Raw genomic sequence first — 24,794 nt, forward strand, 5'->3', positions numbered from 1 at the left:
AAGTGTGATCACCTGTGTGGATAATGAAAACATAAGAGGACACAAGGGGTAGGTCTATCAAATCAGGCAAATAGAGGTGTGTGTGTGTGTGTGTGTGTGTGTGTGTGTGTGTGTGTGTGTGTGTGTGTGTGTGTGTGTATCTGTGTGTGTGTGTGTGTGTGTGTGTGTGTGTGTGTGTGTGTGTGTGTGTGTGTGTGTGTTTGAAAGTGTTTACTGTGGTTAGGAGAATGAATGAGTGGACACCTGTGCTAACATGATGCATTGGTCACCACTGTTAACTACCACAGGAATTGCTGATCTGCACTTGGCTTAGATAACAGCAATTCATAGTCACTCATATCAGCTAATAATTAGGTATTTCCTCATTGTGGCTAATGTGTCTGTAAATCATAAAATACCACATCATGGAAACAGCAGCTTTTGACAGCAGCTCTTACCATGAGACCTAAGGTTCCTTCTGAATCCCCGCAAACTTTTTAAAAATGTTTTATTGACAATACCTTATGGTCTGGTCCAGTTATTTAGTGATATTAAATTAATTCATTTCATAGTATCAGATTTTTTTTTTAAATTCACATTTCACTGCCATGAATATGAAATTAATTTTCTAGATATTTCCCTGCATAAACGGGATGGCAGACTTTGCACAAAAATATACAATAATACATCAATGATTGATAATTATTTAAAATGTTAGAGCAGAACTCTGTGGTTAAAATGTGAGTGCATAAATGGGCAGGCAATTATATTAAAAAGACAGGCAGAAGATGAATCAAATTATTTTAATGTTCATTTCCACCACAGATCTGTAGCGTGTAGGTATCCAGAACAGATGGTCACCCGGATACACTAATCTTCCATGCAGGACTAGCTTAGTCCTGCATGGAAGTGCCCGTTTAGGAAGAGGACAGCAGTGCACCATGCATATTAATGAAGGCGTGATGCCCGACCTCCTAGGCTTACACGGAGCATGTACGAGTGCAGGGGGTGTGTCTGAGAGCAGAGCTCTCAGAATAAACATGTCCCTGCAATGTAGAATAGCACAAAGTGGAAATAAATCAGCGAGACTGCTCATAGATGTACACATATCCCCACCAACAGTCCCCCATGTGTACAATAGCAACAGTACATACAAATCAAAACAAGAAACTCCTTTATTTTTTTTTAAAAAACAGAAAAATCCTGGAAGAACACCGCTGGATGCTTCAAGTAGTAAAAATAAGAACTTTTAATAAAAGCTGGTATAAAACAGATAAGCGCTTTCGGGTTGGTAGCCCTTCATCAGATGAATAACAGACATCAAAACTCACAATTTAAACTAAACATCTTCCAATCAGCATCTAGTAAAAAACCCGCCTATTTTTCAGGGTGGGTTTCACTGGGATGACATCATTAAGACCGGCCCCCTGTGGGCCATCAGCTGTATAATCCATCTAGACTCAATTAATTCAGTTAATTGTTTGATGTCTCCACCCCTTCTACCCAAACTAACATTAACTATAGCCCTAAAGCTAAAATTGTATGTGGGATTATCTTGAATATGTCTAAAGAGGGCATTGTGCTGATCACTGTTCCTAATGGCAGATAAATGCTGTAGGATCCTGACCTTAAACATATTGTTGGTTTTGCCCACATAAAAACAAGGGCAAGAACCACAATTGGCCAGATAAACAATGTCCTTTGTTCTACATGTAGCCCTGGCTTTTAAAGAAAAGATTCTACCTGAGACAGGATGCAGAAAAATAGTGTCCTTATTGATAAAGTCGCAGGCCTTACAGGTACCACAAGGTACAGTGCCTGCTTGTGACTTAAAACTCAGTTTTTTGGAATGATACTCTCCACATAACAGATCTTTTAAGCTCTTGTTCTTCCTGTATGCAATACAAGGGCTAGATCCTACTAAACCCCTAATCCTATCATCACTTACTAGAATGTTCCAGTTCTTTTTAACAATCTCACCTATATCATTAATGTTACTACTATATGTGAACATTACTTTAGGTTTAAGAATATCGGTGCCATTCTTAGAAGTTACATTATGTTCATCTATGGGACGATGCATTCAAGGTCTATACACATGTTTCCTCTTGTGTTTACTACCTTCAACAACCTTGTTCACCATATCTCCCCTATAACCTCTTTCTTCAAAGTAACCTCTCAATTTGCTTATTTCCCCTTCGAAACAGGGATCCTCAGTACATACTCTTGAGATCCTGCCTAGTTGTCCTTCCACAATGTTGGGGAATGTATACCGTGGATGCATGCTATCAAATGAAAGGAGAGTATTCTTCCAACACTCCTTCCTATATATACCAGTGGAAAAACCTGTTTCAGTTTGTTCTATGGTGACATCCAAAAAATCTAACTGAGTATAGGAGGTATTTTTAGTAAATCTGGAAAACGTGGTGGTAGAATGTAGGAAGGATATAAACTCATCCAAGCGAGCTGGCTCCCCCTTCCACAAAATAAACACATCGTCCACAAACCTCTTATATAGCTTGATGGATGGTAGCCAGATTGTGTTGTTGAAAATATATTGATTTTCCCAAAAGGAAAGCACTAAATTAGCATATGTATTGGCACAGGGTGTGCCCATGGCGACACCCTGTGCCTGTCTGTACAGTTGTTGTAAACCCAAAAAGATGTTATTCTCTAGTACCATAGTAAGCATAGTCTTCACAAGATCAACCTGTGAATCATTAGCTCCTCTATCCTTCAATAAACTGCCAACTGCTGATATTCCATACTGGTTATTTATGACCGTAAATAGGCTCTGTACATCCAGAGTAACCATTAAATAATGAGTCCTGGGTGTACCTCTATCTATCTCCCCCAAAGCCTTTAAAAAATCTCCAGTGTCCCTTAGAACATTACTCATACTATCCACATATGGTCTTAATATTGTTTCTAGCCATATGGAAATGTTCTCGGTCACCCATTTTCAGCCCGACACTATGGGGCGTAGAGGTGGTTCTATCAGGGATTTGTGTATTTTCGGTAACCCTTTGAAAAGAGGCGTTACCACCCCTTCAACCTTAAGAAACCTGTACAATCCTTCATCTATTACCATGTCATGCAGTAAGAGCTCTAAACTATTATGGAATTCGTCAACCAAATTCTTAACCATAACAGGGTTAATAGGAACATATGTGGAACCATCCAATAACAGCTCTGCTATCTTACTCTGATAGTAACTAGTATCTAGAACCACTACTGCACCCCCTTTATCAGCCATTTTTATAGTAATCTCATTATTATCAATTAATCCCTGTAATGCTTTTCTCTGTTCTACTGTCAAATTATAATACTTATTATTGTGTCCCTTATGAAAATACTCCAAAAGGACCCGCTCACAAGCATTAATAAACAAGTTCATGGAAGGAGTAAAAGGGGGCATATAGCTGCTACGTTGTCTCAACATTAAATCATTGGTATTGATTGCACCAAACAAATTACGTAGGGCTATACTCCTACAATAAACCATAAGGTCCATCACGATCTCGTGATAAACACTGTCCCTACTAGGAACAAACGAAAGCCCCTTATTGCACATACAGCTCATCTGTAGTCAAACAATAAGTAGATAAATTAAAAACAATATTAGTGTCAACATACTGAGTCATTCCACAGTCCTTCTTTTCTTTTGTGGGTCCCTGCCTTCGCTCAATGAGCATTTCCAGGACCCCTTCTTCTTGACAGGGACAGGCAACACATTCAAAAAATGCCGTTCCGCTGACGAATTTTTCGGTCTAGCCCCCAAACGACTACTGTCCGCTGGTAAATCTACTCCAGAAGCAGACAGTTCGTTCATGGAAACCACAGAAACAACGTTGGACGGCTCTGCTAAACAATCAGAAACAACGTTGGATGGCTCTACTAAACAATCAAATGTTCCAATAGGTTTCTCTATTACTTTGACCGTGGTGGTAGAAATTGTGGAGCCTAAAGTAACGTGCGTTGAACCCAAACCTGGAGTGGTCTCCAACGAACGCGTGATGTCAGCAGCATCTTGTGCGTCGACTCGTAGCTCACCGGTACTTGTCACAGAACTACTAACATTGTGAGATGCTCGTTCCTTCTCACAAAACTGTGAATTGTGCCACCGGAGCAAACCTAGATCTAGGCCAGACAAAGATGTTGCCATCTAGGTTTGCTCCGGTGGCGCAAAGCCATACCACAGCAAGCTATTCATCTAAGTTAGCACCCAAATCTAGCTATATTTCACCTTCCAATACACAGTTTTGTGAGAAGGAATGAGCATCTCACAATGTTAGTAGTTCTGTGACAAGTACCGGTGAGCTACGAGTCGACGCACAAGACGCTGCTGACATCACGCGTTCATTGGAGACCACTCCAGGTTTGGGTTCAACACACGTTACTTTAGGCTCCACAATTTCTACCACCATGGTCAAAGTAATAGAGAAACCTATTGGAACATTTGATTGTTTAGTAGAGCCGTCCAACGTTGTTTCTGATTGTTTAGCAGAGCCGTCCAATGTTGTTTCTGTGGTTTCCATGAATGAACTGTCTGCTCCTGGAGTAGATTTACCAGCGGACAGTAGTCGTTTGGGGGCTAGACCGAAAAATTCGTCAGCGGAACGGCATTTTTTGAATGTGTCGCTTGTCCCTGTCAAGAAGAAGGGGTCCTGGAAATGCTCATCGAGCGAAGGCAGGGACCCACAAAAGAAAAGAAGGACTGTGGAATGACTCAGTATGTTGACACTAATATTGTTTTTAATTTATCTACTTATTGTTTGAGTACAGATGAGCTGTATGTGCTTAATAAGGGGCTTTCGTTTGTTCCTAGTAGGGACAGTGTTTATCACGAGATTGTGATGGACCTTATGGTTTATTGTAGGAGTATAGCCCTACGTAATTTGTTTGGTGCAATCAATACCAATGATTTAACGTTGAGACAACGTAGCAGCTATATGCCCCCTTTTACTCCTTCCATGAACTTGTTTATTAATGCTTGTGAGCAGGACCTTTTGGAGTATTTTCATAAGGGACACAATAATAAGTATTATAATTTGACAGTAGAACAGAGAAAAGCATTACAGGGATTAATTGATAATAATGAGATTACTATAAAAATGGCTGATAAAGGGGGCGCAGTAGTGGTTCTAGATACTAGTTACTATCAGAGTAAGATAGCAGAACTGTTATCGGATGGTTCCACATATGTTCCTATTAACCATGTTATGGTTAAAAATTTGGTTGACGAAGTCCATAATAGTTTAGAGCTCTTACTGCATGACATGGTAATAGATGAAGGATTGTACAGGTTTCTTAAGGTTGAAGGGGTGGTAATGCCTCTTTTCAAAGGGTTACCGAAAATACACAAATCCCTGATAGAACCACCTCTATGCCCCATAGTGTCGGGCCGAAAATGGGTGACCGAGAACATTTCCATATGGCTAGAGACAATATTAAGACCATATGTGGATAGTATGAGTAATGTTCTAAGGGACACTGGAGATTTTTTAAAGGCTTTGGGGGAGATAGATAGAGGTACACCCAGGACTCATTATTTAATGGTTACTCTGGATGTACAGAGCCTATTTACGGTCATAAATAACCAGTATGGAATATCAGCAGTTGGCAGTTTATTGAAGGATAGATGAGCTAATGATTCACTGGTTGATCTTGTGAAGACTATGCTTACTATGGTACTAGAGAATAACATCTTTTTGGGTTTACAACAACTGTACAGACAGGCACAGGGTGTTGCCATGGGCACACCCTGTGCCAATACATATGCTAATTTAGTGCTTTCCTTTTGGGAAAATCAATATATTTTCAACAACACAATCTGGCTACCATCCATCAAGCTATATAAGAGGTTTGTGGATGATGTGTTTATTTTGTGGGAGGGGGAGCCAGCTCGGTTGGATGAGTTTATATCCTTCCTACATTCTGCCACCACGTTTTTCAGATTTACTAAAAGTACCTCCTATACTCAGTTAGATTTTTTGGATGTCTCCATAGAACAAACTGAAATAGGTTTTTCCACTGGTATATATAGGAAGGAGTGTTGGAAGAATACTCTCCTTTCATTTGAAAGCATGCATCCACGGTATACATTCCCCAACATTGTGGAAGGACAACTAGGCAGGATCTCAAGAGTATGTACTGAGGATCCCTGTTTCGAAGTGGAAATGAGCAAATTGAGAGGTTACTTTGAAGAAAGAGGTTATAGGGGAGATATGGTGAACAAGGTTGTTGAAGGTAGTAAACACAAGAGGAAACATGTGTATAGACCTTGGATGCATCGTCCCATAAATGAACATAAGAATGGCACCAATATTCTTAAACCTAAAGTAATGTTCACATATAGTAGTAACATTAATGATATAGGTGAGATTGTTAAAAAGAACTGGAACATTCTAGTAAGTGATGATAGGATTAGGGGTTTAGTAGGATCTAGCCCTTGTATTGCATACAGGAAGAACAAGAGCTTAAAAGATCTGTTATGTGGAGAGTATCATTCCAAAAAACTGAGTTTTAAGTCACAAGCATGCACTGTACCTTGTGGTACCTGTAAGGCCTGCGACTTTATCAATAAGGGCACTACTTTTCTGCATCCTGTCTCAGGTAGAATCTTTTCTTTAAAAGCCAAGGCTACATGTAGAACAAAGGACATTGTTTATCTGGCCAATTGTGGTTCTTGCCCTTGTTTTTATGTGGGCAAAACCAACAATATGTTTAAGGTCAGGATCCTACAGCATTTATCTGCCATTAGGAACAGTGATCAGCACAATGCCCTCTTTAGACATATTCAAGATAATCCCACACACAATTTTAGCTTTAGGGCTATAGTTAATGTTAGTTTGGGTAGAAGGGGTGGAGACATCAAACAATTAACTGAATTAATTGAGTCTAGATGGATTATACAGCTGATGGCCCACAGGGGGCCGGGTCTTAATGATGTCATCCCAGTGAAACCCACCCTGAAAAATAGGCGGGTTTTTTACTAGATGCTGATTGGAAGATGTTTAGTTTAAATTGTGAGTTTTGATGTCTGTTATTCATCTGATGAAGGGCTACCAAATCGAAAGCACTTATCTGTTTTGTACCAGCTTTTATTAAAAGTTCTTATTTTTACTACTTGAAGCATCCAGCGGTGTTCTTCCAGGATTTTTCTGTTTTTTGCTTCGCTTGTGTGTGCCTTTGGAGGAACCATTTCAGCACCTAGCATTGATTATTGGACTTATTTTTTTTTTTAAATTAGAGTACAGCTAACCGTAGGTGCGCGGGTGTGCCAATTGCTTAGCTACGGTTGAAGCAGCTTAAAAGGCTGAAGAGGATAACAAGGAAGATATATGAAAATGAAGCAGCACAGCAATAGTGTCATGGCCAAAGCATTCCCCTAACAAGCAGGCATTCCAGGTTCGAGTCCCACTGCAGCACTGTCTATTTTACATGTCAAATCATGGTATAACCAATATTTTTATTGCAAAACCCACTAAATAACATATATTTATGAACTGGAGTACTGCCGGAAATGCACATGTGAAGAGTTAGTGTCATAATGAATAAGGCAGTAGTAAGGAGGTGTAAGCACAGATAAGCAGTAGTAAGCATATGTAAGCACTAGTAAGCATGTTTAAGTGCATTTGCATGGGGGTAAGCATTGCCTACACAGATTAAGCAAAGTAGAAGCTAAATGAGTGTAAGAAACTATAAGCTGAAATAAGCAGTGCTTACCACCATGTGAACCCGCTTACAACTGCTTTAAAGTGCCTTAATCACTCTGTATCCAATGGGCCTTTGTCTGCCCATCAACAAAATAAACAGCTATGCAGGCCGCAAACCCAGAACCCTATAGTCCCAGTAGCTATCCACAAACCATCACAGAAGTATGGAAGAATGAGGTAGTAGTAGACATGTCCTCACCATAGCATAACCAAACTGAACCTGTGAATGGCATCAGTATACACTCATATGTGCCATAACCGACTATATAACATAAATATGTGAACTAGAGTACAGCAGTAAGCCCAGAAGTGAGGTGTACTTATAATAGAGTGTTAAAGTCCCCAATAAAACACAAGAACCCCACAGAGTGTACATACACATCAATCAGGGATACCAGGCATACATATAAGGTGTAATGAATAATAAACACAATGCCAAAAAGGCATTATAATGAATGCCTACTGTAGGCAACACAAGCATTGCACAGGCCAGCTTAGGAGGTGTGAGCAATGTGTAGACCAGCTAAATCTTTGTGCCCAGTGGTGTACCCCTTTAAACAATGCCAACTTTAGGTAAGCAGGTTTGCCCATAGCTTAGCTTTTTCAAAACTGGCCAATCACAGAAAAGTGTGGGAAATCGGCCCTACTTAAACCCAAGAGGTGGGAATACAGTTCATTACTGGTTGTAGCTTTCCCTTGCAGGCACTATGGCAGTAAAGGGAGAAGGAGTGCGCTTCCAGACACAGTGCTGGTGCATCCAGGATTCCAAGATCATGGCGGGACTCCTAGTTAAAGACCATGCACAGAGACTGCTACAGGGCCAGTACCAGGGCTCCCAATATAAGGCGGAGGCAAGGGACCATCTCACCTGTGATCTCACCAGTGCCACTGGCATACCCCGAACTGGTGAGCAGGTTAGGTACCACTATGCCGACCTGAAGCTGCAGAAGGAGGACCTCTTGGAGGAGTGGCTCCAAGAGGCAAGAGCATCAGGGGATGTCCCAGCATCAGTCCACTACCTGTTTAATAATTGCCAGCTCAGGTATATCATGGATAGGTATGGCTAAATATTCCTCTTATGTCCACCACAACTGCAATGGAGTGGGTCGCGAACCAGGAGGCCCACATCTGCCACCTGGCGCGGTTGTGATGTGAGGCAGGTTAGTAATACTCATGCTTTTACTGTCATAGGAAATAAAAATAAAAGTAGTAGTAAAGTAATTGCTAGTATAAAACCTGTATTGTTCAAGGCAAGTACTGCATACACTAGATAATATGGCAGGAAGAGTCTCATATTGTTAGTATGGCAATAAAAGTGTAATACCCTGACAAAGCAGGTCTAACTGCTGGACTGTATGTGTATATTTTGGAATCATATGGTAATGTAGATTTGCAATCATGTAATAGTACTGTAGTATTAAGCACTGTTACCCACACCATGCACCATAATGTAAATGTGTAGGAATGCCTGCAGCACATGCAACTGATATGTGAACTGTAGTTTTATTAGCACACACAGCCACGGTTTGAATACTGCCAGTGGTAGTAGTCTGCATACAGAATTATACACCACAACTGTACAGATATGTCCAGACTGTCTATTAAAGTGGCCCATATCTAATGCCTATCAACCTGTCCCCTTGGGAAATCAGTGGGATAATCCCAGACATATAGACAGCAAACAGGAAATACAACTGATTGACACACATCTATGACAACAAACTTGGCACACTAGCAACTCCCCAATACCTTATGTGACTAAGAAGCCATGTATGTCCCATTTATACCCCAACCTGTTAAGCTGTGGTCAGAGTGTGTAGAGTAACAGAGTGAGATGTATGTGCATAATACTAATGTGTAATCTGGAACCTTGTGTGGCAACAGTCAGGTAGTGCTAACAATCATTGCTCCCACAGGTACGTTAGATATGAACACTGTGTTGTGAAATACAGACCAATATAACCTGCACTGGTACCGTCCATCCTGGTATTGTAGGGGACTGTGAGTGTTGCAGTTTCTCTGAATAATAATGTAGCACTGGTCACTGTCACCCACACTGTGCTACATAATATAACTGTGTAGGAAAGCATGTATATGTGTGTGTCAGGTCACTAAAGGTGGAAGAGGGCAATATACTAGATATGTCCAGGCATGCCAGCATGTGGTTAACACATGGCTAAAGTCTGTGCAGAAAGAGTTGGATAGCATAGTGCAAAACATCAACCCGGAATCTGGCTGTATGTTTTCAAACAGTTAGTCAGTGTTAACAAACATTCCCTCCATAGGCATACCAGGTAAGAGGTGTATACTGCAGGTAAAATCGGTTCATGTGCAATGACGTTGACAGCCATATGCGTGTCCAATATAGGTGTATAGGGCAGTGTATTAAGACTTGTAAGGTTCAGATAACAGCACTGACTAGGAAAGTAATGTGGAGTACAGGAATATACTACTTGTTAATTTACATCTTTCTCTCCCCCAACCTTATCTCCAACAATAATCAACATACCCACCCCAACTGGTATGTACTGACTCTGATAATGGCCAATTGTTTGATAAATATTCTAATGGTTCCCATGCATGTGCCATATTGAATTATTCCAACATTGTTGGCATGGTGCTATCAACATACCTGCATGCTGGTCTTATTACCACTGTTGTCCCATATATGCATGTGTTCTGTTTGCTATGCAACTGTTCCGTATCTGGTGTCTGGGTTAATGGGAATATCTATACATGCTGTTATACCTAACCATGGAATGTGTTGGCTATTACTAACCCATAAATGATGTTGAAATCTAAACACTAAAGCAATCTTGGGAAGGCCGGTACCAGCGAACCCACCTGTCCCCACCTCAGCTGGCTGAGGCACCGGGCACTGGCATGTTTGGGGCACAACCCATTGTTAAAAACATTAAAACATTGCTAGTTAAACAGTTATATGTATTAAAACACATATTTTGAAGGAGTTGAAGTCTGAAACACAAAGGTGTCATCAGTACTTACTGACTTCGATCCTGAGATCATCCATGTCTGTTGTCAAGAGAATGAGGTGCAGGCCAAAATTATGAGCCAAACATGCATGGACATATGGACAAATATATATCTGTAAATGTAGACAGATAGACAGCTATATGTATATATATGTATGACACAAATAATCATATAATATTAATAGTATATAGATAGATAAATATGTTCATATGTATATATATATATATATATATATATATATATATATATATATATATATATATATATATATATATATAGGGTTTACATATATAATTAAGTAGATATACACACACACACACACACACACACACACACACACATATATATATATATATATATATATATATATATATATAGCATTTCCACATGGGAACAACATGCTGAACCACTCACTACAACATAACAGACCATATGCACTGCTAATGGAGGTGGGGGCACAATTGAGGGATACCTGGTAATTACTATGTTGCCCCCCTCCACAGCCCTAACAGATATGCTGTGCAATCCAATATCCAGCACATGAAGTTCCTGACTCCAGGACCCTCCACAACACAGCTATAGTGCTTTAACAGTAAGCCAATTCACCTGTAAACTGTCAGGGCAATATCTGTAACATATCAAGCAGAACTGTCATTCTACCGTAGGCAATGTACAACGTGGAAGGAGTACACATTACAATGGTGCAGATATGCACACACATCTATATAGTGACAAATATATTCAGGTATATATATATATATATATATATATATATATATATATATATATATATATATATATATATGTATATATACACATATATGAGATATATGTAATGAGGGGTGAGTACAGTGGGACAATTACCCACTTTCTTCTGGATGAAAAGCCCTCACTGATGAGGTGTGCCACATAGCCTGGTATTAAAGGAGTGCTTTCTGAACCGTTGAACCAGGTCCCATTTCCTGCACAGATATCGATGTTCCCCATTTGTAGGTGTGTCTCAAGAGAGTGCCTTTGTAGGTTTAGACGTCTAGCATTGAGTAGCCTTACCTTCAGTTTTGCATGCTTGTATCTGTTATGGTGGTGGTTTTGTTCTTTGAACCTTGCCTAAATGAGGCACTATGGGAGTGCCAAGAGCTGTAGCCAGTAACCTGAATCCCAGGGGCAACAGGTGCGACCATCTCTGGCAAAGCATCGTGGTTTGTCAATCATGTCATCCCAGGCAGACAGATACTGGATCCCCTTTGAATGACATCAGAAGCTTAGCCACTTGTTGGAGTCAGTGCTGTGTATATGTATATGTGTGAGTGTTTATATATATATATATATATATATATATATATATATATATATATATATATATATATATATATATATGTACATATATATCTCCATATATGTATGTGGATATGTATATGTCCATATATGTATGTGGATATGTATATGTGTATATATCTATATAGATATATCTAGATAGATATGTGGATATATGTGTACACATATATGTTTACCATATGTCCAGAACATGGAGTGGAGTTCTACCTCAGCAACAATAGTCCCAACCCCTTATTACAAGGGGATGTCATGGCTGTATTGCAGGTATACATGTAGACTGTTGCTACTATCATAGGGGTGTCTTAACAGACATGTTGGGTGTGGGAGGTCACATCTGCTGTAGACATGTACACCACTGGCTACGGACAGACATCCTGAGGGCATCATAGTACAGTACCACTGCTAGCACAGTAATGATTCTATGGACTACAGCAGGGATTATGACCAATATATTTGGGCAGTCTGGCACTTTGTGGTCAGTCCAGAAGTGTACACATGTGAGACATATGGACCACGCCTCCCAATGTGGATGTTACTAGCCATGTGCATGGGTATATCACAACAATACTGGAGTACATATGCCCACACAGTGTATGCATGCACACACGCCAGTCTGTCCTGACACATAATACCTGGTGGTGCTGAGTACACATGGCCACATACTACCCAGTAGCTAGTGTCATGCATCTGTACAGCATATCACTGCTTTGTCAGAAATACACAACAGTTATGCTGGCCTGGCTGCAGTATGTCTTGCAAGTAACTGGACATAACAGCACACTGGGTAATTACAGTAGGCTGCTAGGCATGTCACAAAGCACTGGGCAAACCACAGGCAGACTACCAAAACACTGGAATACATATTGTATGGGAGAATACACATGTACCTGCGATTATAGTGGGATTGACATGCAGGTCACAGCACTGCATAGCAGACACCTGTGAGAAAATGCATACCCCCATCCAATGTCAATGCCGCCACAGGCACATATGATACACAAGCTTAACACTGGAGCAGCATGTAACATCAGACAGAACAGGACAGAGAACAATGGTGTCTACCACATTCTGTACAGAGCGCATGGTTCGTAAGCATAATACACATAAAGTCGTCAATCATAGTACCTCAGGGGTCTGCAACCTGCGGCTCTGGAGCCACATGTGTCTCTTCAACCCTGCTGTAGTGGCTCCTTGTACCTCTGAGGATTAATGGACACTCTACCACACAACACACACACACACACACACACACACACACACACACACACAAACAGATCAAGCAATCACAACACAGGAACACAGTTATGGACATATGTTAGATTTTGTTCTTATACACTTAGTTATATTATATTTAGTATAACTATATATGATACCATATATGCTCTGCTATCTTCATTGTAGGAGTCAGATAGCTGTTGTGCCTCCTGATGAATTTAGTTTGGTGGGTGAGGGGTCAGGAATGGCTCTTTGGATAGTGAAGGCTCCAGACCCCTGCCATATGTATACAGACCAAGGTACTGTACACAAAAACACCGAATGTCCAAGTAATGTCCTCCAAAACAGCCCCTACTACACAGAACATGTCCAGCAATCTGTTATCTGACTGGCTTTTTATCAATTTTGATGTCAATAAATAATGGTGTACAGACCATATGCACCATAAATATATATGTGGGCTACATATGGACAACACGTGTGCACCTCTGCAGTCTAGAGGTCAGTGTATGTAACAGTGAGCTATGCCCCTGTAAGTCAATGCATGGGGGGTATGCACCATAAGTATCCTAGGGTGTTACAGCATGTGAGGAATACCAGTAGTAAGCTGCCTTAAGGTATGCGGATGTACATTACCATACATTTCACCTTGTGAACATTTCTGGCCTACTGCTTACTGCCATCAGTGTGATTGTGATGATTTCAGTTATGCATTGTTATGTGACAGATACCACCCATAGTGTCAACCCAGGACTTTTCCCCCTAGAGATTCCATGCAGAGCGTATTTAGACCCCACTGTGCTATACATCTCCGGACAATACCAAGAAAGGAGGGGGGGTATCCATATTCATCAAGGACACCCACACCTCAAGATTGGTGGCAACACACGATGCATCGGAGACCATCCAGGTGCAATTAACCATAGGCAAGACTGCTCTGCAAATTGTAGCATGTTACAGGCCACCCTCACAAACTCAGGAACCTCACATGGCTTTCCTGAAAACACTGGAGGGGATAAATGTATCTCCAAACACCATCATACTAGGTGACTTCAATTACCCTAATATAGACTGGGAACACTATTCAAGCCCAAACAGCCTAGCCCAAAAGTTCCTGGAATTCATAAACTCAAATGCCATGGAACAACTAGTCACCATCCCCACAAGAGGAGAAAACATACTTGATCTCATCATCACGAACATGGGAGCACAATGTTCAACACCGAAGTATACCCTCACTGGTGAGATCAGATCACAACTAATCTCGCTGGAGGTCCTCATCCCACCCCCACCTGAAATAAAAAGACCACAGTAAAGAACTTCGAAAGCCGACTTCACACTTCTAAAGACTAGTGTGGTCTCCTTTAAGGCCCCGAGCCGGCGGAAAACAGTACTCAAGCCGCTGAATCACTTACAAATGCCTTCTACCAGCACCTGCAGGACTGCATGGATAAGGCAATCCCAAGCAAAACAAAGACTCTTTGTACCAAAGGCAAGCGTCCAGTCTGGTGGACCCCAGCCATAAACAAACTCTACAACAAAGGAGGAAGCTACTACAAGATAGAGCAAAATCCTTAAAAGGTAAGACACCTTTGATCACTATAAGTAAAAACTAAGAGCTCTCATAAAATCATCCAAAGCAAATTTTGAGAGAAAATAGCTAAAGACTTAAAAGACAATCATAAGGCCTTTTAGCTATGTTAGAAACCTGGGAGGAAACTCCCAGATATGCTCAGAACTAGTTCAAAATGATGTGAAGATTACTGATCCTACAGACATTGCCAACATACTGGCTGACAGGTTCAGTGCAAACTTCTCCCCCTCCCCCAAAGGAGATATCTATACCAAACGATTGCAGCCCCCCAAACATCTCTAACGCCCAAGTGAGAACTGCTCTCTCCAAAGCAAAAAACACAGCATCCATGGGACTTGATGGTGTCCCCGGCTGTGTGCTCCACGAACTCAATGAAGAATTAAACCCACAGCTAGGACAGCTGTTTAATCAGAGTCTCACCTCTGGATACGTACCCAGGGAGTGGCACACTGCGACTGTGGTCCCACTTCACAAAGGCGGTGCCTCCACCGACCCTGGAAATTACCGGCCCATTAGCTTGACAAGCCTTATCTGCAAAGCCATGGAGAGGATCATAATGGATCTCATAAATAAAGACATAGGGAATTTGCAGACTTTGGATCCAACCCAGTTTGGCTTTGTCAAAGGCAGATCATGCCTTTTAAACCTGGTTGACTTTTTCGAAACAGTCACCAAAGCCATTGATGAGGGAAAGGCAGTCCATACAGCCTACCTCAATCTGGCAAAAGCCTTCGATACAATACCCAACTCAGGTATCATTGAAAAACTCATCAGCTTAAATGTTAACCCATACATCACAAGATGGGTTGCAAACTGGCTGAGTGACAGAACCCACAGGGTCAGAGTTGCTGGCGCCATGTCAGACTCAAAGCCTGTCACAAGTGGTGTCCCACAGGGCTCAGTCCTGGGCCCACTCTTGTTTGGCATCTACTTTTCCGGTACAAGCAAACACAGGAGGGTTATGGCTGACAAAGTTTGCAGATGACTGCAAACTGGGCCGTCGAAAACATCTGACACAGATATCCTTCAGAAGGGTCTCACAGAAACGGATAACTGGTGCCAGAGCCATGGCCTAAAGTTAAATGCCAAAAAATGCATGGTCATACCCTCGAAAACAAGGTTACCCCTAGCTACCATATAGGTGGCAATCCACTGAACACAGAAGAAGTTATCAGGGACCTGGGGACCCAGGTTGACAGTAGCCTGTCATTCGACACCCATGTAGCTAAAGTAGTTAGGAAGACCTTCTACATTGCCCACCTTATCATGAAGGGATTCACATCTAGATCAAGGGAGGTCATAGTCTCCTATACTCATCACTCATCAGACCAATGATTGAGTACAATGCCCCATTGAATGTATCTGACCCGACACTTGCAGCAGCTGGAGAGGCCACAAAGTTCCTCACCAAAAGGATAAAGGGTCTCAAAATCTGTCCTATGCTGCCCGGCTGAAAGAACTCCAGCTCTATTCAGCCACGGCTGCTCAGAGGTGACCTGTGCCTGACATACAAGGCCATTTCAAACCCAGATTTGATGAATATGCTTCACCTCAAAAAATCTAGATCCGTCAGAGCCACAAGGGCGGGAGACCTAAACCTCGACACGGCTATTAATAGGACGTGCTGGAGGGATAGATTCATCACCCAAAGACTCCCTATGCTGTGGAACAAAATCCCAGTATATGTGAGGCAGAGCACCTCGCTGGCCTTGTTCAAGAGAAATCTTGACCAATGGATGGGAGATTGCAGATATACCCCAGGGATTACCTCAGTGTCACTGCTCGACAGAGGCACAGCAAAATAATGGGTATAGTTCCCCATACTAAAGGGGTGGCGTAAGCCACAAAACTATGGGCTAGGCTTGTAAATGCCCTCGGGCAGATAGCCTAGTATGAACCTATGAACCTATGAACATCTGCATTGCATACTGTTGATTGCTTGCTATGCTGTGGCCAAGTCTGTCTGTCCTGTTGTACTAATGAAAGGCCGTGGCATGGACACCAACAGATGTGATGTTTTCGGATTACTGTAATAAATGATCTGTTTGAGTGTTGCATTACTCTGCTTGTATGTATGTCAAAGCATAATCAGCTATATGACATGGCATATACAACTTTAATAGTTGCACACACACATACATCTAGATGGTAAAGTACATTTCCTGTACTGTTGAATGATTGTGCTAGATGATATGTTTGTGATTACATCAAATTTAAATATATCTGTCATGGCTTAGTGGTAAATCACTTTGTCTATGGTTTGCAGGGTCCTGTGTTCAAGACTTGCAGCGGGTGTGCAATTTGTTGCTGGGCAGAACACGGGCCATTGGATTCAGAGTGATTAAGGCACTTTAAAGCAGTTGTAAGCAGGTTTGCACTGAGGTAAGCACTGCTAACTTCCAGTTACACTTTCTTATATTCAGTTAGCTTGTAAATTGCTTACCCCTTCGCAAACAGGCTTAAACCCGCCTACTACTGCTCAAAGGTGCCTTAATCACTCTGTATCCAATGGGCCGTGTTCTACCCAGCAACAAAATAAACAGCTCCTGCAAGGCTCGGACCCAGGACCCTGCACACCACAGAGAAAGTGATTTACCACTAAGCCATGCTAGACACAAATAAATCCGATATTTTCAGAAACATATCATCCAGTCCAGTAATGCAACAATACAGAGAATGTATACCAACATCTAGATGTATGTGTGTGTAAATATATTAATATCTAAACAGATACTACATATCTATATATGTAAATATATTAATATCTAAACAACTACATATCTATATATGTAGATATATATATATATATATATATATATATATATATATTTAAAGCTATTTGCATATATATTAATATATATGAACATATATACATGCAAATGCCTACATCGATACATATATGTGTCTACACCTATATGTCTACATATACACAGCAAGTTACATATGTGTGTGCAGATATATATCTATATAGGTATATATGGCCATACATCTGTAGATAGCAATGGCAGATTAACAAAAACACATATGTCCACATGCACCGTTAATGGGGTTGATAGGCCCCACACGCTATATGTCTTGTATGAATAGGCATCCCACCCCCACAGCCAAACACATCCGCCCTGCAATACACTACCAAGTGTTGCAGATCCCATAACCAGAACCTGACATGACATGGGCACAAGATGTTAACAGTACTACATCCCACCTGTATGATGTCAGGCTGGTATTGGTAACATATCATACAGTACAGTCTGCCTCCCATAGGAAATGTAAAATGTAGAAGCCATCAACTTCCCCAGGATACAGATACACAGACACAGATATGCAGATACATATATACATATATACATACATATATATCTATACATTAATATATATATATATATATATATATATATATATATATATATATATATATATATATATATATATACATGTGACTACACATACACACACAGATATATGTGCAGTAAGATACATATGTAGAAGGTGTACACAATATGGAACAGCCACTATGTCTACAGTTAACACCTGAACAATTGTTGCTTGCAACATATACCCACATGGAGGTCATAGGGAAAACAGCACACACAGGTTTGCAGAAATGGAATACCTTTAATTGTGTACTATTACAGTTCTATATGCCATGTCATACAGCTGTTCAGATACTGACATCCATATAAACAGAGTAATGCAACTGTGAAACAGTTACACTAATACAGTAGTCTGGAAAGGTTCACAACTTTTGCTGTCCAGGCCAAGATCTTCAAATTGTACAATAGTAAGGGCAGACTGGGCCACAGGATACCAAACAATTAACAGTATGTAATGCAGGTGTATAGTTCAGCAGCCTCTATTTACACTCTGTACAAAATTACTAGGTGGTAAAGATGTCATGTAACCAAATGAGTTGTAACTGTTACATAACAAGGCATAACTGACACAATCATATGCACGCTGACAAACAGAACAGTCTGTATGGCAGGAGGCAGTAGGCTTGCATTAACACAATTTATGTAAGTAATGTAAATATACGTGAAGTATACGGTACTGTACATCCAGATACCTTAAGGCAGCTCACCCCTGATACCCCCACATTTTTTAACAGCCTAGGTCATTTATGGTGCTCCCCCTGACTCAGTAATACAGGGCCATATACCACTGTTACATACACTGGCCTCTGGAGTGCATAACAGCACACGTATTGTGTAGTGACGCCCACACATATATGGCCCCAGCCCCACAGTATTTGTGGGGGATACAACAGCAGTGGACTGATGGCAGCAATGGCAGTGTGATATACTCACAGCCCACTATGGAACAACCCAGACAGCATGTCATATGTGCAAAGCTAGGTATGTAGGTGGAGGACAGCAGCTGGAACACAGGCACAAATGTGGAGAACTGTTGCTATACACTAAGCAAGTTGCTGGTGTTACAGGATGGTCTGCAACATACCCTTAGTCAGGGAATTGAGGTTAGAAACAGAAATGGATATAGCCATGTACTGATAGCACTCAACACACACATTGCCAGTGAAATATCTGACACAGGACCTGTGTGGTGGACAGACAACACATGATAGGCACACCTCTTGCCACCAAGAGGATAGGCCCACAGTTGAAAGCTATGCAGACAGACTGCATTCTTAGGTAAAGTAGTATGTACACACACACCCTGTTACACCAGTACTATACAAAGCATAACACAACTCTACTCACACTCTGTCTGTAGTTCCTGAACCTCCTACAAATATGTAGCTGGCCTGAGTGTGCAGGTTCTCCTGTAAGAGGTATTGCTACCTGCTGTCTGTAACACTGATGCCCACACACAGGAAGGATGTCCATCACACAGGCAATGTAAAGGGATCACGCCCATACGATGAGGAAGTACTACACATGTGTAATCATATATATATATATATATATATATATATATATATATATATATGGCTATCAGGATAATAATATGTACATATATGTTCACCATATGTCCTGGACATGAAGTGTAGCCCTACCCCAGCCTCTACAGTCCCACAGTCGTAGTGCAAGGGGATGTCAGGTATGTATAGCAGGTATATTAGTAGACTATTCCTACTGTCATTGGGATTGTCTTCACATACATGGTGTATGTTGGAGGTCTCATCTGCTTATAACATGTGTGCCATTGGCTACTGACAGACATCTTAAGGACATCATAGTAAAGCACCGCTGCTAGCACATAATGCCCCTGTGGACTGCAGCAGAGATATTGGCCAATATATGTAAACATTCTGACACACTCTGTACAGACCAGAGGTGTACACATAACCTCTTAGTGCTAAACATGTGTACCATGCCTGAAAATATGGATGTAGATGGGTATAACACATAATGACTGGAATACATTTGCCACCATAGGTTATGCAGTCACAAACCCCTGTCTGGCCTGATACATAATAACCACTGGGACAGGGGTGCCATGGCCACATACCACCCACTAGATATTGACATACATCTGTACTGCATCTCACTGCTCTGTCTGACATACATGACTGTTAAGGGAGGTCCGGCAGCAGTAAATCTGGCAAGTATCTCCACATAACATCTCACTGGGTAAGTACACTAAGCTGTTAGACACGTAACAATGCACTGTGCAGGTTACAGTCAGACTGGCTCTACACTGGCCTACATCTCCTATGGGGGAATGCACATGTACTATTCATATATAGCAGGCTCTACAGGCCTGTCACAGCACAGGATAAGATACACCTGTGTGAAAGCACATAAACAAAACCAATGTAAACACAGTCACAGCCACATATGTTAAGCAAGCATAATATGACAGTATATGGGCTATCTGTTTGACACCACCCTCATATGTGCCACTCACAGACTGACCCTACATATACTGGGCTACTGCACAGTTTGGTCTGATGGCTGTCTGTGGTATGGGACATGTGTGTGTATGGCCCTACAAACCTGTATGCCAGTATGGTACCATACAGTGGAGCAGCATGTAACATCAGATAGGATAGGACCTAAAACAATGACATCTATCACCGTCTGTACACAGGCTAAAGTACATATTAACAATACACACACTGTCAACATTCACTATAAGTATACAGACCTCAGTACTGTACAAACATCCACAGAATGTCCAGGTTATGTGATCAAATATAACCCCTACTGTACATAACATGTGTAGCAGTCTGATATCTCACTGGCTTGTTATCAGATATGATGACACTAATTGTGGTGTACAGCATATATGCACCACTTCATGCACGACATATGTACACAGGTTGACAGAGTTGTGGCTGGAAGCACAGACACGGGCCAATAATGACATGTTGCTGTGATAACCTCATACATTTACTGAAAACCAAATGAAACAGTACTAAACTGAGAAACCACAAAGTGAGCTGACACCACAGGAACAAGAATAAAATTTAATGCTGAGCGCTTTCGTCACAAATTACAGTTGACTTCTTCAGAAAAAACAGAGTATCTCCCCTCAGCTCCTTAAATACTCATTACAAGACATCATTAACAGATGTGTGTTGAACACCATTTACATTTAAAGATAAAGACTCCCTTTTTCTTACATACAAAACTAAAAGTCATGTTGCACTACTTATGATATCTAATAATGTTAAAAACTTAAAGCCTAAGATGTTAACATAAGTTATATGAAATAATAAAATATTCTAATAATAATATTGTAATAATGTAATAATAAAAGTTAACAAATTACATAGAAAAGTTTGCTTTTAGTTTCAAAAAACTAGTCAATGACACCATGTCATTCAGTCCTGGATTACTGTTGGCATTAACCCTCATTTGCCATAACAGTTCTTTATATTCAAGTAAATATTCTATAAGGCCTCCTCTCTCATCCACCGTAAATTGTTCAAGTACTGTGAATTTGAAATTGTGACCTGGGTGGGTATTGACATGTTTTGGCCAGTGAATTTTTTAAAATCTTTAAGATCTGAGAGAGAGAATTGGGGATGCCCCAGTGGTTGTGTATAGGAAGGACATCTGTGTTAAAAACATCTTAGAGAGGAAAAAAGGTGGTAATACCTTAGGAGAACAAGGAAGAATGTCCAAATGTAGACAGTGTACCCACTGCAAATATATCCTGGAAGGTGATAGCGTATTCCTTAAAGGTTATGGACGGGTGAAACTACTACATAAGTACAATTGTAGTAGTAAGAATGTCATATATGCTGGTATTTGTCAGATGTGTGCCTGCTTTTACATAGGCAAAACCAAGAATGCCTTTTGAACACATATTTACCAGCATTTATATGACATTAGGAAAGTGAATTTAAAAAATTCACTGGCCAAACATGTCAATACCCACCCAGGTCACAATTTCAAATTCATAGTACTTGAACAACTTACGGTGGATGAGAGAGGAGGCCCTACTAGGAGTACTAGAGAACTGCTTCCCCAAAGGTGTATTTCACAATGAATGACATCAGCAGGATTGCCAAAGTAGTTCATTTGACATGTAGTGAGTGTGACTAGCCTATAATGCACTGATCCGTACACAGACATTGAAACACACAAAACATCCAGAACTGCCATGGGGGGTAGCACCCTACCACAGTTCTATGTCACACTACAGCAGTACGCAGTTACAGGACATGTTACAACCTTCCCAGAGGTGTATGTCTAGGTGGGTGACATCAGCAGCCTTGCCAACATTGAGTATATGAATTGTAAGGTGTGTGAGTACCCTAAAAAGCATTGCTCTCTAAACAGTCAGACACACACACAAACACTCAGTTGCCAAGTCTGGAGTTAGAACTCCTACCTAACTTGTTGATCACACTACAGCAGTATGTAGTTATGGGACACTCCACAGAGACTGCTGGGCTACAACTCTCCCAAAGGTATATTTCACATTGGATGACCTCAGCAGGCTTGTCATAGTAGGGCTATGGGGAAGGCAGTGTGTGCATGGGCCATAACCCATTAATCTAGGGGTTGAAACACCACATGTGGGCACACACGGGGTCTTATGTCACAGGTACGTGTATACAGCTGCTAGATTACTACTTCCTTGTACAGTCATGTTGCACAGCTGGCACATGCACCACATAGTCTGTAATGCTGACAGATACCGATGGCTAGTATCTGCAGTGAGTGACATCTGCAACTCATGTGTTTGGGGCCCTATGGCTGTGTGCTGGGTGGGACAGGCCTGGATGGCGCCTTGTCACAGTCACCCTCTTCCACACATCTATGTATGTCTACCTTTGGCTTATTATAGTGTGTTGTCCTGACATATATGTCTGTATTCCTATCCACTGTGTGTGCAAGCCATGAGTGGCACATACTGATGAGTGTCTGCACTAACAACTGCAACTGCCAGATATGTCTGGTACACTGGTGTTTGCAGTCATGGCCTTCATGTGTTCAAGTGTGTGAGCATGCCCAGTATGGCTGTCTGTATTGAATGTGTAGATCGTGTTCAGGTAGTTTGTGCTGCTGACCTTTGTGTTGTACACCGACATGTAGCATGCTGTCTCTGCAGGATATCCATTGATCATTTGGCTTTGACTGTTACTACATTTCTGCATAGCAGGGGGGCACACCTGACTGTTTCTACATTTCTACATAAGAGTGGGGGAGCACACCTGATTGTTATTACATTACTATGTAGGATGAGGGGGCACCCCTGACTATTTTTACATTTCTACACAGGGTTGGGGAGGCACACCTGACTGTTATTACATTACTATGTAGGATGGGGGGGGCACACCTGACTGTTTCTACATTTTTACACAGGAGTGGGTGGGCACACCTGACTGTTATTACATTACTATGTAGGATGGGGGGGCACAACTGACTATTTTTACATTTCTACACAGGGTTGGGGGGGCACACCTGACTGTTATTACATTACTATGTAGGATGGGGTGAGCACACCAGACTATTTCTACATAGGGATGGGAGGGCATACCTGATTGTTATGACATTACCATGTAGGATGTGGGGGGCAGTCATAGCTCTGTTTTGGATTTTGCAGAAATGTACTCGGTTACTAATCAAGTACATTTCTGCAGATAGTACTAATCTTGCACAGACTGTTGGAAGCTTCCTGGATTGCACAATCACGTCATTTGCATGGATTTCACCTGCAAATGGGGTGATTTGCATACCAGGGCTTAGTCCATGCAAGATTAGTGCACGAGCACTTTTGCACGCTCCTGCAGGCTGTTCCTGGATCGCACGGCAGACATATTGCCTGCGTGGGCTCCTGCACCAATCTTACACTCCGTGCAAGTTTTTGTGAATCCGGGGAGCACATTAGACACACTGTGTCAAGCTTCAAAAGACAGGGATTCTGTTTATTAATCATATAAAATCAGAATTTGACTGTAAGAACTTGCAGACTTTTGTCCTTGGTGTTACAGTATTCTGAAGACACCACTGCTGTTAAAATATATTGTACAAGGGAACTAGTGAATATTTACAGGATTTCCTAGTATTTCAGAGAAGGTGGTTAGTGTCTCAAACCTTAACAATAAAAGGGGGAGATATTTTAAATACTCATGTTCAAAATAATTCAACATAAAAGAACAACTTTAAAAGGAAGTGAATGCAGGACTATGGATGTTGTGAACAATGGCAATATGTGAATCAAGGCAGTGAATACTGAGTTACTAAAAGTACTACTAGTCATATTCAGATTCATTTAACTGTTTATTTAAATGTGTGCTTCATGAAGACACCTGTTTAACTTGTCCTACCTTTTAGACAGACAAAACATCATGCACACTGCAGCAGATATGTATACATATAGATCTAGATATTTATAACATTGGTCAATTTGAGTTTAACTTGAACACTGCATTGTTGACACATTTGAGATGACAGTGCAGGTGGTTAAAATATGTGCAAGAACAATCGCCAGGATTGAGGAATATGCCCTTTCCCCAGGGATTGTAGTTTTGGGGGGGT

The sequence above is a fragment of the Protopterus annectens genome, chromosome 1.part0 (assembly GCF_019279795.1).
Source record: "Protopterus annectens isolate FY-2018-M chromosome 1.part0, PAN1.0, whole genome shotgun sequence".
NCBI classification, from domain to species: Eukaryota; Metazoa; Chordata; order Ceratodontiformes; family Protopteridae; genus Protopterus; species Protopterus annectens.